Source organism: Microcebus murinus, chromosome 6 (genome assembly GCF_040939455.1).
Source record: "Microcebus murinus isolate Inina chromosome 6, M.murinus_Inina_mat1.0, whole genome shotgun sequence".
Lineage (NCBI taxonomy): Eukaryota > Metazoa > Chordata > Mammalia > Primates > Cheirogaleidae > Microcebus > Microcebus murinus.
In genome coordinates this window covers 11,719,711-11,733,503 of record NC_134109.1, presented here as the reverse complement: position 1 = coordinate 11,733,503, position 13,793 = coordinate 11,719,711, and the positions used below count along the sequence as shown (strand labels likewise).

General features: G+C 40.6%; 1 protein-coding gene across 2 annotated transcripts in view; it reads right to left on the bottom strand.

Annotated features, from left to right (window-relative positions):
* BTBD7 (BTB domain containing 7) overlaps positions 1-9,086 on the bottom strand; it is an 84,863-nt gene extending 75,777 nt beyond the window's left edge. For both annotated transcript variants that reach the window (XM_076003754.1, XM_076003755.1), the window contains exon 1: positions 8,950-9,086. The gene's annotated coding sequence lies outside the window, so the exon portion shown is untranslated. The remainder of the gene's footprint in view (positions 1-8,949) is intronic.
* Positions 9,087-13,793: the final 4,707 nt, after the last annotated feature.

Sequence of the window (13,793 nt, the reverse complement as noted above, 5' to 3'; positions counted from 1 at the left end):
AGATACTCTGTTCCTCTTTCCCTTGTCTTAAAAATAACTACAAAGTTGAGTATAGTGGTACATGCCTGTCATCCCAGCTATTCTGGAGGCTGAGGTGGGAGGATTACTTGAGCCAAGGAGCTCAATATCAGCCTCAGCAACATAGAAGACCGGTCTCAGGGGGAAAAAATCTACAAATTACTGTTTAATTTGTTTGACTAAAGCCAACAAACGGTGAAGTATACTTAGTTTGTAAATTCTAACTCTTCTTCCCCATCCTCACTCTTTTATCAGACATTATTGTTGAATCATGTGACAGAACTATGACTCTGTAATTAGGGCTATAATGAGACTTCTCTGACATAGGCTATTACTAATATTCACTACAAATTTATCTAGTTCCGCCACAAAGGCTTTTGCTTATAAGAAAATTCTCAGCCGGGCGCGGTGGCTCACGCCTGTAATCCTAGCTCTTGGGAGGCCGAGGCGGGCGGATTGCTCAAGGTCAGGAGTTCAAAACCAGCCTGAGCAAGAGCGAGACCCCGTCTCTACTATAAATAGAAAGAAATTAATTGGCCAACTGATATATATATAAAAAATTAGCCGGGCATGGTGGCACATGCCTGTAGTCCCAGCTACTCGGGAGGCTGAGGCAGAAGGATTGCTCGAGCCCAGGAGTTTGAGGTTGCTGTGAGCTAGGCTGACGCCACGGCACTCACTCTAGCCTGGGCAACAAAGCGAGACTCTGTCTCAAAAAAAAAAAAAAAAAAAAAAGAAAATTCTCATGTCTAATCTCAAGCAAGCAAGAAATATTTTGGGCAAATCTGAAGACAAGAATAATTAGGTCTTATGAAATATATGATAGAATTTTTCTCTAAAGAATCATTCACAAATAAAACCTGGACAAAACATCCCTGTGTTTCAAAACACAGGAGGAAAAGGCACATATTGTATATACTTGAAGTTAGTTCTGGCATTGAAGTCTCCCGCTAAAAAAGGAAGGAAGGAAACAGGACAATACAGCACAATTCATTACTGCTCCTTCCATAAGGGACTATGGCCAGGAGACTGTCACATTTTTTTTTTATCTAAGTGAACATTTTTAGATACAAGCAAAGAACAATGACTGATCTAATTGGTTTCTCCATTTTCATTCTGAAGACTATAACATACCTCATGTTTATTTAAAAATTACTTACAAAGACCTTTATCATGTTATTATTTCATCCTAACAACTCACTTCCTGAATACTTATTATGCACCACATATTGTGCTACATCCTTTATGTTTTGGTTCAACCCAGAACCTCTGACTCCAGAGTCATGTAGAGGAGTCAGACATACAAGTGATTATAATACAATGCAATAAGGGCTGGAACAGAGGTGCAAAGTTCCAAAAGAATATATGACTATTGGTAAAGTATTGATAACATAACACTAGATCTTGAAAAATAAAGAGGACTATATTAATAAGGAGATTTTTGACAGCAAATAACTCCACAGAATTGGCTTAAACAGTAAGAAATTTATCTGTTATAAGAAGTCCTGTGGCAGGAAAGGCTGAACCAGTACAATATGTAGTAGCTAAATGATGTTATCAAGGATTCAGATTCTTTCTATGTCTCTGCTCTGCCATATTTAGGAAATGCTTCATCCCTGTGGTCACAAGACAGATGGTGGTAATAGGGGCCTTGTGTTCCCTTGTTCATATACAAGAGGGGAAAGAATTCTCTCCCCTAGAATGTCTCCTTCAAATCTGACTGGTACAAATAAAATAATAGTTTATAGTTTGGACTAATCAAAATCTATCCTTGGAGTTAGTGATAAATCACCTTCTACAAGTCTTCTGGATGCATGAACAAAAGCAGATTTTATCAGGAAAGAAGAAAATAGTAGATGGGCAGCTAACAGCTGACAAAGAATAGGGAGAACTCCAAACACTGGGATAAACACATGAAAAACACAGAAGCCAGAGAATAAGAAACAGCTTAATATGGCTAGAGTGATGGGAAACCTAAGGCTGTACAAAGTCTACAAACTCCTGTGAATTTGAACTTTATGGACAATGAAAAGTGAATATAGGTTTTTAAAGTAGGGAAATAACATGTTCCAATTGGTTTCTTTAAGAACATACCTGACTAGCCAAAGATGGAGAGGTAGAGTGGGAGAACAAGTGTCAAGAGACTTAGCAGGTATGTTGTTCGATAAGTAGTACAGACTAATAAGGTAGAGGCAATAGAGAGGGAAAGGATGGAATAGAAAAGTACATACAAGGTGGAAAAGCTGCTAAATAAGACATTTCTATGCCTATTTTTTTTTAACAGATGAGGAAATTAAGCTTCAGACAGGTTAAGTCATTTGCTTTAAGATCATAAAACTATAAGCATCAGTCAGAATCTAAAGGAAGATTTGATTCTCAGTCCAGTGTTCTATCAAATCACGATTATATCTAAAAACCCCAACAATGCTCAAAAAAGGAAACTGTTTTGAATCTTGTGATTTAAAGAATGTTCTGTGTCTTGGATTAAAGTGATTCCTATCTATTACAACTTAAACATAATGTTCACATAATGTTACACAATGACATAGATTTAATGTCAATTTATAAAACTCGGTACATTATGTTTCTAAAGTGTCTATATTATTTGAGGTAGTAAGAGCATTTCAACTCAACTTGTAATGTCAAATTTACAGCCTGTCAAAATTTTTATTAATAAAGTAATAAATCTGGAATCAGCAGGCACTTAAAAAGTTTCTTCTAAATTATGCCTACCTTTGAAACTTCCACTAGCATCAACTTAAAAAGAAAAATGTGACCTTACTTTTAACAAGTACTATAATTAATAAGTACAAATAATACTGTACTACAAATAATACTTTTGTAGAAAAAGTCATTTGCTTAATTCTTCTACAGTGGAAAAATGTGATTTTGCTTTATTACCACTGTACCAAGACTAGGTTAACAATGAAGATGGTTTTAAATAAAAATATTTCCATTAAAAAAGTGATATGCTTTTAAGTTTATTGGGTTAAACCTAGTCTTCTGCTTTTTGAGTCAATTAATAACTTCAGTGAGCACCTATGTGCCAGGTACTATGCCAGATGCTGGAAATACAATTGTGAGCAAAATTCTACTATAGTTATTCAGGCACATTATTTGTATGATTATTAGATTAATGTGAGTCTTCCCCACTAAATATCTATAGTAATATTTTTCTTCAGCTAAAATGGGACTGCAAATGTACAATGCTTCCTAAAGCACCAGCTTGGCAATAATATATCATTCTGTAGTAACACCAGATTTTTCTCACTCACCAGGCTAGGAACTCTCTTTTCAGTACCCACAAATGATTTTTTTTCTTAAGACATAACTGCTAAACCACTCAACAAACTAGCAATATAGGGAAACCATCTCAACATAATAAAGGTCATATATGAAAAACACATGCTATTGGCCGGGCATGGTGGCTCATGCCTTTAATCCTAGCACTCTGGGAGGCCAACCCAGGTGGATCGCACAAGGTCAGGAGTTCGAAAGCAGCCTGAGAGAGACCCCACCGCTACTAAAAATAGAAAGGAACTAATTGACCAACTAAAAATATATATAGAAAAAATTAGCCGGGCATGGTGGCGCATGCCTGTAGTCCCAGCTGCTCAGGAGGCTGAGGCAGTAGGATTGCTTAAGCCCAAGAGATTGAGGTTGCTGTGAGGTAGGCTGACACCATGGTACTCACTCTAGCCTGAGCAACAAAGTGAGACTCTGTCTCAAAAAAACCAAAAAAACCCACATGCTATTAATAATAAATGCAATCGTGAAAGACCAAAAACTTTTTTTTCTAAGATCAGGTACAAGTCGAGGATTATTTATTTATTTTTAATTTTTTTAAAGCAATTTATTTCTTTTGAATTTTTTACCTTTTTTATTATATGTTGATGAAGTGACCTGGGGAATTTTTGCCACTTCTAGTCAACAAAGGACTGGAAGCCCTATCTGAGAAATTAAGTAAGAAAAAGAAACAAAAGGCATCCAAATTGAAAAGGAAGAAGTAAATTAATTTTGTTTGCATGTGACAGGATCTTCTATGTAGAAAACTCTAAGGAGTCCACAAAACAACTGCTAAAACTAATAAGCAAATTCTGCAAAGTTGCAGGATACAAAATCAACACGCAAAAATGAGATGCATTTTCATACACTAACAATGGAAAATCCAAAAGAGAAATTAAGAAAAGATCCTATCTACAACAGTATCAAAGAGAATAAAATACTTAGGAATAAACTTAACAAAGGAGACAAAAGACTTACATTGAAAACTAAAAACACTGCTGAAAGAAATTAAAAGACAGGCCAGGTGCGGTGGCTCACACCTGTAATCCTAGCACTCTGGGAGGCCGAGGCAGGTGGATTGCTAGAGGTCAGGAGTTTGAAACCAGCCTAAGCAAGAGCAAGACCCTGTCTCTACTATAAATACAAAGAAATTAATTGGCCAACTAATATATATAGAAAAAATTAGCTGGGCATGGTGGCACATGCTTGTAGTCCCAGCTACTCGGGAGGCTGAGGCAGAAGGATTGCTTGAGCCCAAGAATTTGAGGTTGCTGTGAGCTGGGCTGACGCCATGGCACTCACTCTAGCCTGGGCAACAAAGCGAGACTGTTTCAAAAAAAGAAAAGATAAAAGTAAATGGAAAGACATCCCATGTTCATGGATTGGAAAACTTAATATTGTTAAGATAACAACACTACTCAAAGCAATCTAAGGATTCAATAAAATTTCCTAAAAAATCCCAACAGCATTTTTTTTTTTTTCAAAAATAGAAAAATACATCCTAAAATTCACATGTCATCTCAAGGAATCTGAACAGACAAAATAATCTTGAAAAAGAACAAAATCAAGCCTCAGGCTTCTTGATTTCAAAAGTTGCTATAAAGCTACGATAGTTCACACACTGACTACCACACTAGAAAAAAATTTTTTTCCTTGGGGCCATGGTGTTTTATTACGAAAATAGAATAAAAACATTGAAAAAAACAATCCTTTCAAATTTAATGAAAAATGTGTTACTTTTTAGTTTTCTGTGCATGAGTTATATGTGACTTGAAAAATAGTTCACAAGGCAGGGCGTAGTGGCTCACACCTGTAATCCTAGCACTCTGGGAGGCGGAGGCGGGTGGATTGCTGGAGATCAGGAGTTCGAAACCAGCCTGAGCAAGAGCGAGACCCTGTCTCTACTAAAAAATAGAAAGAAATTAATTGACCAACTAAAAATATATGTAGAGAGAAACAATTAGCCAGGCATGGTGACACATGCCTGTAGTCCCAGCTACTCGGGATACTGAGGTAGCAGGATTGCTTGAGCCCAGGAGATTGAGGTTGCTGTGAGCTAGGCTGATGCCACCGCACTCACTCTAGCCTGGGCAACAAAGCAAGACTGTGTCTCAAAAAAAAAAAAAAAAAAAAAAAGTTCACATAGGAGAAAAGCTTCATGGCATAGGATTTGGCTATGATTTCTTGAATATGATACCCAAAGCACAAGCAACAAAAGAAAAACTAGCTAAGTTGGATTTCATCAAAATCAAAACCTTTTCTATATCAAAGGACACTATCACCATGGTGAAAAGGCAACCCACAGAATGGAAGAAAACACTGGCAAATCGTATGTCTGATAAGGGACTGGTATTCAGCATATATAGCAAACTCTCACAACTCAACAATAAAAAACCAACCTGATTTAAAAATGGGGAAAGAATCTGAATAGATTTTTCTCCAAAGAAGATATACAAAAGGTCAATAAGTACAAGAAAAGATGCTCAACATCACCAATCATTAGTAAAATACAAATCAAAACCACAATGAGATACCACTTCACACTCATTAGCATGGCTATCATCAAAGCCAGAAAATAAGTGTTGGTGAGGATATAAAGAAACCGGAACCCTTGTGAACTGCTGGTGGAAATATAAAATTTTCTGGGCATATACCTCAAAGAAAGCAGAGACTTGAACAGATACTTTTACACCCATGTTCACAGAAGCATTATTCACAATAGTCAAAAGGTAGAAGCAACTGAAGTGTCCACCAATGGATGAATGGATAAACAAAATGTGGTATATACATACAATGGAATATCATTCAGTCTTAACAAGAGAGAAAATTCTTACACATGCTACAACATGGATGGACCTTGAAGACATTATGCTAAGTGAAATAAGTCAGACACAAAAGGACAAATATTCTGACTCCACTTTCATGTGGTACCTATAGTAGTGAAATTCATAGAAACAGACAATAAAATGGTGGTTGCAAAGGACTTGGGGTAAGGGTAAATAGGGAGTTAGTGTTTATGGATACAGAGTTTCAGTTTGGAAAGATGAAAGAATTCTGCAGATAGGTGGTAGTGATGGTTGCACAAAGTAAATGTACTTAATGTCACAGAATTTTACACTTAAAATGGTTAAGATGATAAATTTTATTTTACGTATATTTCACCACATTAAATGGTTAAGATGATAAATTTTATTTTATGTCTATTTTACCACAATAAGCACATACACGTGTATACCTGCTATGTAATCCTTTCCTACTGACTCTATCCTTTTCATCATACTCAGTTAACTGCAACAGCTACTGTCTTCTCTGGTTCATTCCATTTTCTTCTTTAACATGTAGATCATTTACAGGTTCACTTTGCTGGTTTATCACATTAATTCATGGCCTCCAAACTTTCAAATGCTCCCTGTATCTTGCATAAGAGGATAAAAATCCAAATCTCAATTCAGCACTCAAACTCTTCGACAGACAGGTATCTTTCCAAATGACTAATGTTTCCTAAGGAAAATGTTCTCTCAAAGAAATTTACTTGTCAACTCATCCTACTTTCCCTCTGTTCCCCTCCCCCAAAGCTAATCTTCACTTTATACTCTTGCTTTTCCTTCACAAAGTAACTGCTCCAACCTCTGTAAACCTAAACTCCCATAGGCCAGCTCAAGTCCCAAGTGTTTCAGGTTCTTTAGACTTCTGAGGCCTAACTCATCCCTCTCTACCCTCAATACCTATAGTATTCTTTGTATTAGAACTCACTAGATTATCTTCGAGACTCATGTGGGTACATCTGATCTTTCCAATAAGAACCTGAAGGCAAAGGCTATGTATTATATTTCCTTCCTTTTCCCCATAGTACTAGTATAACGCAAAACATAAAACAGATCTTAGATCTGTGAGTTTCAGTAACTAGAATATGAAATCAGAATTATTTTGGCATTATTGTACTTGTGAAAGTTAACCTGTGATATACTATAATACAAATAAAACTGCTGTGAATCTGTATTGTTAAAGGGGATTTCAAAATAAATAAAAAATTACTGTGAATCAATAAGAAGATACATGGAAACTAGGCAGTATAACCTGGAGAACAAGTTTTTTTAAAATCCTAAAATTAGAGTCTGATACAAGTAACTTGTTTAAATACTAGTGTTGGGATACAGAACAATACAGTAGGTAGGTTCTGTGGAAGAGAATATTGACCTATAGGTTTTATGGAATTCATGCAAGAATGAGCCAAACTATAATTGGGCCAAAATGTAATCATGGGCCTATGGAAACTCCAAATGAAATATCAATCTGTTTTTATTAAATTCAGGTTGGGAAAAAAATCTTCATCAGTTACTTGAGGTAGCTTTCAGAATCAGAGACAGGCTCTCTCATATCTGCTTGCATCTTTATTGCTCAAATACCTCAGGATAGGGATAGGTAGTAGTGGTGAAGAATGCAATCAATGAAGAATAAAAAGCTGAGCGTAGTGAAAAGAATTCCCTCCTTGTTGTGGTCTAATCCCTCACCAGTTGTAGGACCCATGGCAAGTCACTCACCTCTCTGGGTCTAGTTTCTCAGATCTAAACAACAGTCACTATCTAAAGGTTTTTCTGACTACAAAATTCTAGGACAAGCCTAATCACAGGAGCTGTTAACAATGTACAATTCCTGTAAAGGAAAAATCTTCCACATTTCAGGAAGGAATTAATTTCGGCAATTTAAAAGAAATGGATGCTATTCAGAGAGGAAAGACTGTTAGTTGAAAAAAGCTAAGGAATTCTGTAAAAATGCTTATTTCTTCATTACAGTAAGATGTTCGAGCAGAGGAAGCAGTGCTCTGGTAAAGATAACTAAGACTGCTTCCGTAAATTAGCCCTACTCCAGAGTAGTTATAATCTGTGCTGGTATGTGAATAGGTACCACAGTAGTTCAAAGCAGAAACAACACTCCTCAGAGTTTCTCCAAAAATAAGAAAGTTCTTATCCTCCGGGTAAAGCTAGTAAACAGCTATGCAAATGATGAGGCACTGAAAAATGCATACTTTTTGCCATTCAATACTCCAACAAGTACAGCCTCCTCATCTTTAGCAAACACTCGGTATTGTCTCTCTCCCAACCTGTCAAGGCTCAATTCCAGTTTTATCCCGAAACAGGAACTTAGCCAGACAATCTAACTTCTCCCCTTGGGAGTTGCCGTCCACAGGCCTGCTCCCTCCCTGTCGCCGCCGGCCGCTCCCAAGCCCACCCCAGGGCGCTCGCAGCCCCGCACCCGCGCAAACGCGCGCCGGAGTCTTGGGAGCGGTTTCCCCACGTCCTGGGAGCGGCGGGTCCCGCCCCTCAGAGCCCGGAGCCGGCTAGGTCGCGGCCGCAGCCGCGGCCACCTCGGGCAGCTCTCCCCACCCTGAGCGCCACACCTCGCGCCTCTACCCCCGGGACGACAGCGCGCTGCCCAGCTCGCCCCTCCGAGTACACAGGGACCGGCCAGTCGGGCGCCGCCGCGCCTCAGCCGCAGACGGACTCCCCCCTCCCCGCTGGAGCCTCAGCGCCTCCTGCGGCGGCCGGGCCCCAGCCCCGGCGCCTCCACGCCCAGGAACAGCCTCTTCCTCACCGGGACGCGGCGCGCCGCGGCTCCACAGCCTCAGAGACACCGAGAGACACTCACCCCGGAGGCTCCTCCCGCTGCTGCTGCTGCTGCCGCCGCTGGGACCGCTGCCGTCGCCCCCACCGCCGCCGCCACTAGCACCGCCATCTGCACCCGCGCCGGCAACCCCGGCCATCCTCCTCCTGCCGTCGCCGCCGCCCTCTCCTCTCCTGTCAGTGCCTCAGGCTCCCGGACTGCTCCAGGTCCCCCTCGCCGCCATTTTGACTCCTAGAGGGAGCAGGAGGGGCTCGGCTCGGCGCGGCCCTGGGGCGCCTGCGCGGCGCTGCGGAGCCGGCCCAGGCCCCCGCCCGCCCCCGCCGTCGCCGCGCCCGGAGTCACGTGGCCCTACGTAGGCGCGCGCGCCAGGGCGGGCCGAGGCGCGTTGGTGGCCGCCTTGGGGGGCGGAGTGCGCGCGCGTTATTTCTGCTTGTCGGCCCGGCGCTGGGCGTCTGGTAGCTTGAAGTTTGTAACTTGTCTGACCATCTTGCTTATTCCAGCGAATTGTGACACATTAGTAAATGTATCAGAATGGGACGACCAGTTCTACCAAGTCGTGTTTCCATTCGGCGGCCGGCATCCCTCGAGCGGTCACACACAACGCATCATTCTCAAAGGGAACTGCGCTTCCGCGGAAAATTTCTGACAGCATCTGGGCGTTTGGGTGGCTGCTTCTTAGCAGAGCATCTTAAGCACTTGTCTACATGGTACTTTTACGAGCACCATCTTGCTAGATGTATAGCAGGTTAAAAAAAAAATCTTAAAGACACTGAAAAGTTTTCCTCAGCAAGATACCCCAGTAAACAAAGGACAAGATTGATGAAAGCACACAGTCGCCACGTGGGACAGCCAAATGGCTATGCCCAAGATGCCCCTTGTTTGGGAGTTTGCAATAATCTCAGCGATGCAGTAACAAGAACATTTTATGGAGCACCTTACAGTTTAAAAAACACCGTGAAATACATGGTTTTGTTTGAACACCAAAACCGCCCTTTGAGGTAGTCGGGGTAGGTGTTATTATGGCCGTTTTACAAGTAAGGAAACAGGCTCAGAGCTACTAAGTCATATGCCCAGGGGCACAGACACGCATTAACTCTTAGGCAAGCCAAGACTAGAATCCAGGTGTTCTGACCCTGGTCGCCAGGCACCATTACACCTCACTGTCCTATGACAGGCCTTAGCACTACAAGATGTATTTGTCCTCTGGAAATTTATTTAAAAGTACTGTATTTGCATTTTTAATCTCTACCCACTCTTTGAGAAACAAATTTTCTGTCAGTTTTTGTTGTTGTTCTCAAACTGTAAGGTTTTAGTCTGAAAATGTCCTTTCTTGGCACACCCATGGCCGAAGAATGACCAGGCACGCCAAAGTCAGGCAAGGTGGAAAATGAGGTTTATTGAGGAGAGAAAAGATAGGATTATAAGGTAAAAGTAAGATATAGGTTTACTGAGTATGGTACATACTTCACAGATGATGACTGGACCCATTGTTGCAGCAAAGACAGTGGCTGGCTATGATCTGGGTCTTAAGGTATTTTATGGTGCCTGGATGGGAACCTCCCTTGTGCCTCTGAGGTCACCATGGAACTACTTTTATTGGACAGTTGGGAGTCACATGACCCGAGCCTTCACTATGCCTGTGGGTTCTAGGTCACTTTCCAGACTTTATGGTACCCATGCTGCTTGGCTTGTGGGCTACAGGGTCCTCTGGATTCTTTTGCAGCTGACAAGTCAAGCTGTGATTGGCCAATTCATGCAGTATTCCCTCCTTCCGCAGGTATGGAGAATTAGGGTGGGGAAGGACCAAGTTGGGGCAACAGCACACACTTTTGTCCCTAGGAGACCCAGAATCCCTCGCTATCTACCTAACAAAACCACCTCTAAGCTTAAAAGAATAAGAACAATTTGAACTTTTCTGCTGTATTTTCAACCATATCTTGATCCTTTATTATTTTATACATCCTTCGAGTGAAGGACTTTAACTCTTTGAATATCATCGTTGTTTTCTCTGGACTTTCCTCAGATTCGTTATTTCTTCCTCCCACTCATTCATCACCTCCTTACATTGAAAGGCTAGATTTTCCAAACTGTATTACTTCATTTTTTCCCTTCATCCCACGTGTCTCCTTTACCCTAATCCTTGAAGGTTTAGAGATTGTAATACAGAGTAGGAGTCCCTTGCCTGAAAAAGGATTCCCTTCTAGCTAGTAAGGGAATCTTCAACTGAGCACACAGCTGTGAGCAATAGACAAAAAATTCATGGAAAAGTGAGAAAAATACAAGGGAAATAGGTCCATGTAGTTGGAGCCAATTAGCTCTGAGTGCCACCTCCTATTACTCCACACTATTAGACTTCCCCTAAAGGTATAATTGAACCTTATTTAAATTCAAGCTACCTACCATTATTTTCCATTATTTTACCTTTGTCTTCATTAGCTAAATATGGTTGACCTTTGAACAACGTGGGTCTGAACTGTGCAGGTCTACTTATACACAGATTTTTTTCAGCATTCTCCAGATTTAAAACCCACATATAGGGAGGGCAGACTTTTCACATATATGTGGGTTCCACAGAGTGGACTGCAGAATTGGAATACACTCAGATTTTGGTGTACTTAGGGGTCCTCGAACCAATCCCCTGTATATACCCAGGGACTATGTATTGCATTAACTGAAAGAGCTATGATGAACAAACTAAAAATTCCTGTGTTTACACTGCTCCTTGATAATTTGTTAAAATGTTAAATGAGATCAATCCCCACTATATCTTCTCACTTATTCTTCATCTTCATTAATTGGCATTTGTTCTGTTTCCTAGCCACAATTTAAACAACAAAATCAAAATGATATCAACAATAACACTCTAAGTAATTTAAGAGTAATGGCTATTTTTATAAGAGCCTTTGGAGTGGAAATCTTAGGCTTTTTGAAAAGTTGATAAGGTCTGCTGGTTCCACCTTGTCCTTTTGACTATCTGCACATCTGGAGAACTCTAGGAGACTATTTGGGTCTAGAAACTATTCATAATGTGATGCATGATTCTTTCTATCCTTTCATTCACTTTGTGTTTTCTCTTTATACCACTTAGCTGTACTTTTGAGATCCTCAATTCACTCAGTTTACATGTTTATCAGAGTTTGGATTACTCTATTTTAGTTCAGTCCAACACATTTCATTTTTTTTTTTTTATTTGAGACAGGATGTAACTCTGTTGCCCCAGGCTAGAGTGCAGTGGCATCATCATCGTTCACTGCAACCTCAAATTCCTGGGCTCAAGCTATCCTCCTGCCTTAGCCCCCCAAGTAGCTGGGAATACAGGCACACACCACACCACCATGCCCCACTAATTTTTCTATTTTTTGTAGAGATGGGGTCTTGCTCTTACTCCGTATGGTCTTGAACTCCTGACCTTAAGCAATCTTCCTGCCTTGGCCTTCCAGAGTGCTAGGATTATAGGCATGACCCACTGCACCAAGCCGCAACACATATTTTTAAAGCATTTAATACCACGTGCCAAGTTCAGTGCTAGATGCTAGGGGTAAAAAATAAACAGATCTCTGCCCTTGAGGAGCTTAGAATTTAAATAGGAAGACAGAATGAAAAACAATGTTTTAAAAAGGGCTAGTGCTAAAATGGTACTCAGTAGTGGTAAAAAGGATGGGTTGTAGAGTCAGACAGACCTGTGTGGCCATGTGACACAAGCAGGCCATTCTGAACCTTTTCTAGAAACTTCTACCAGGCTCTCAGAGGAGATGTTTTCTCTTATCCATATTTTCCAGGATTATGACCTTAAAGCACAATATAAATTGGATTCCTTGGTTATGAAAATAAAGGCTTTGCAGTAGGAAAGAAGGCAGACCATAAACAGAAAGAAACAGAGAAAGTGAGAGAAATGGAAGCCATGACTTCATTTGAACACCTGGGCCTACCTGTGCCTGAAACCAAAGCATCCCTGGTCTTGTAGTTTTTAGGGGCCATTAAGTTGCCCTAACACCTCTTTTAATCTTAAGATAGTTGGAAACAAGTAAAAATAGTGGGTTTCTTTTGCTTGCAATTGAGATTACTAAATTCATATTCTGTTCCTTTTCCTGCTCCCCTCATCAGGGAATGGCACCCCATCCACCTGGTTACCTAAATGGAAAACCTGAGTCATCTACATCTAACTGTGTATTCTACTTTCTGTCACTTCTGTGTCTTCCTTCCTTTGTAACCCCTCTTCTACTATATATAACCTTCCTCTGACACCCCTTCCCAGGCTCATCTTCCTGGAAATATAGTGTGGAGCTGGGTTTTTGAAATTATGAAGAAAATACAAATTTTATTTCCTCCTATTGCTTTACATATAATAATACTATTTTCATGCATTTTTCTGAATTTCCTGGAGTCTAAAAGGAGAAAAGGGCCGGGCGCGGTGGCTCACGCCTGTAATCCTAGCACTTTGGGAGGCCGAGGAGGGCGGATTGCTCGAGGTCAGGAGTTTGAAACCAGCCTGAGCAAGAGCGAGACCCCGTCTCTACTATAAATAGAAAGAAATTAATTGGCCAACTAATATATATAGAAAAAATTAGCCGGGCATGGTGGCGCATGCCTGTAGTCCCAGCTACTCGGGAGGCTGAGGCAGTAGGATTGCTTGAGCCCAGGAAGTTTGAGGTTGCTCTGAGCTAGGCTGACGCCACGGCACTCACTCTAGCTTGGACAACAAAGCGAGACTCTGTCTCAAAAAAATAAATAAATAAATAAAAGGAGAAAAGGACTGAAAACATATGTGTCAAAGTGTCCAGTATAGTATACTAAGCACTTGGTAGGTGCTTAATAAGTTAAAAAATTAATAAGTGTTTAATAATTATTATATTAAGTGTTTATATTAA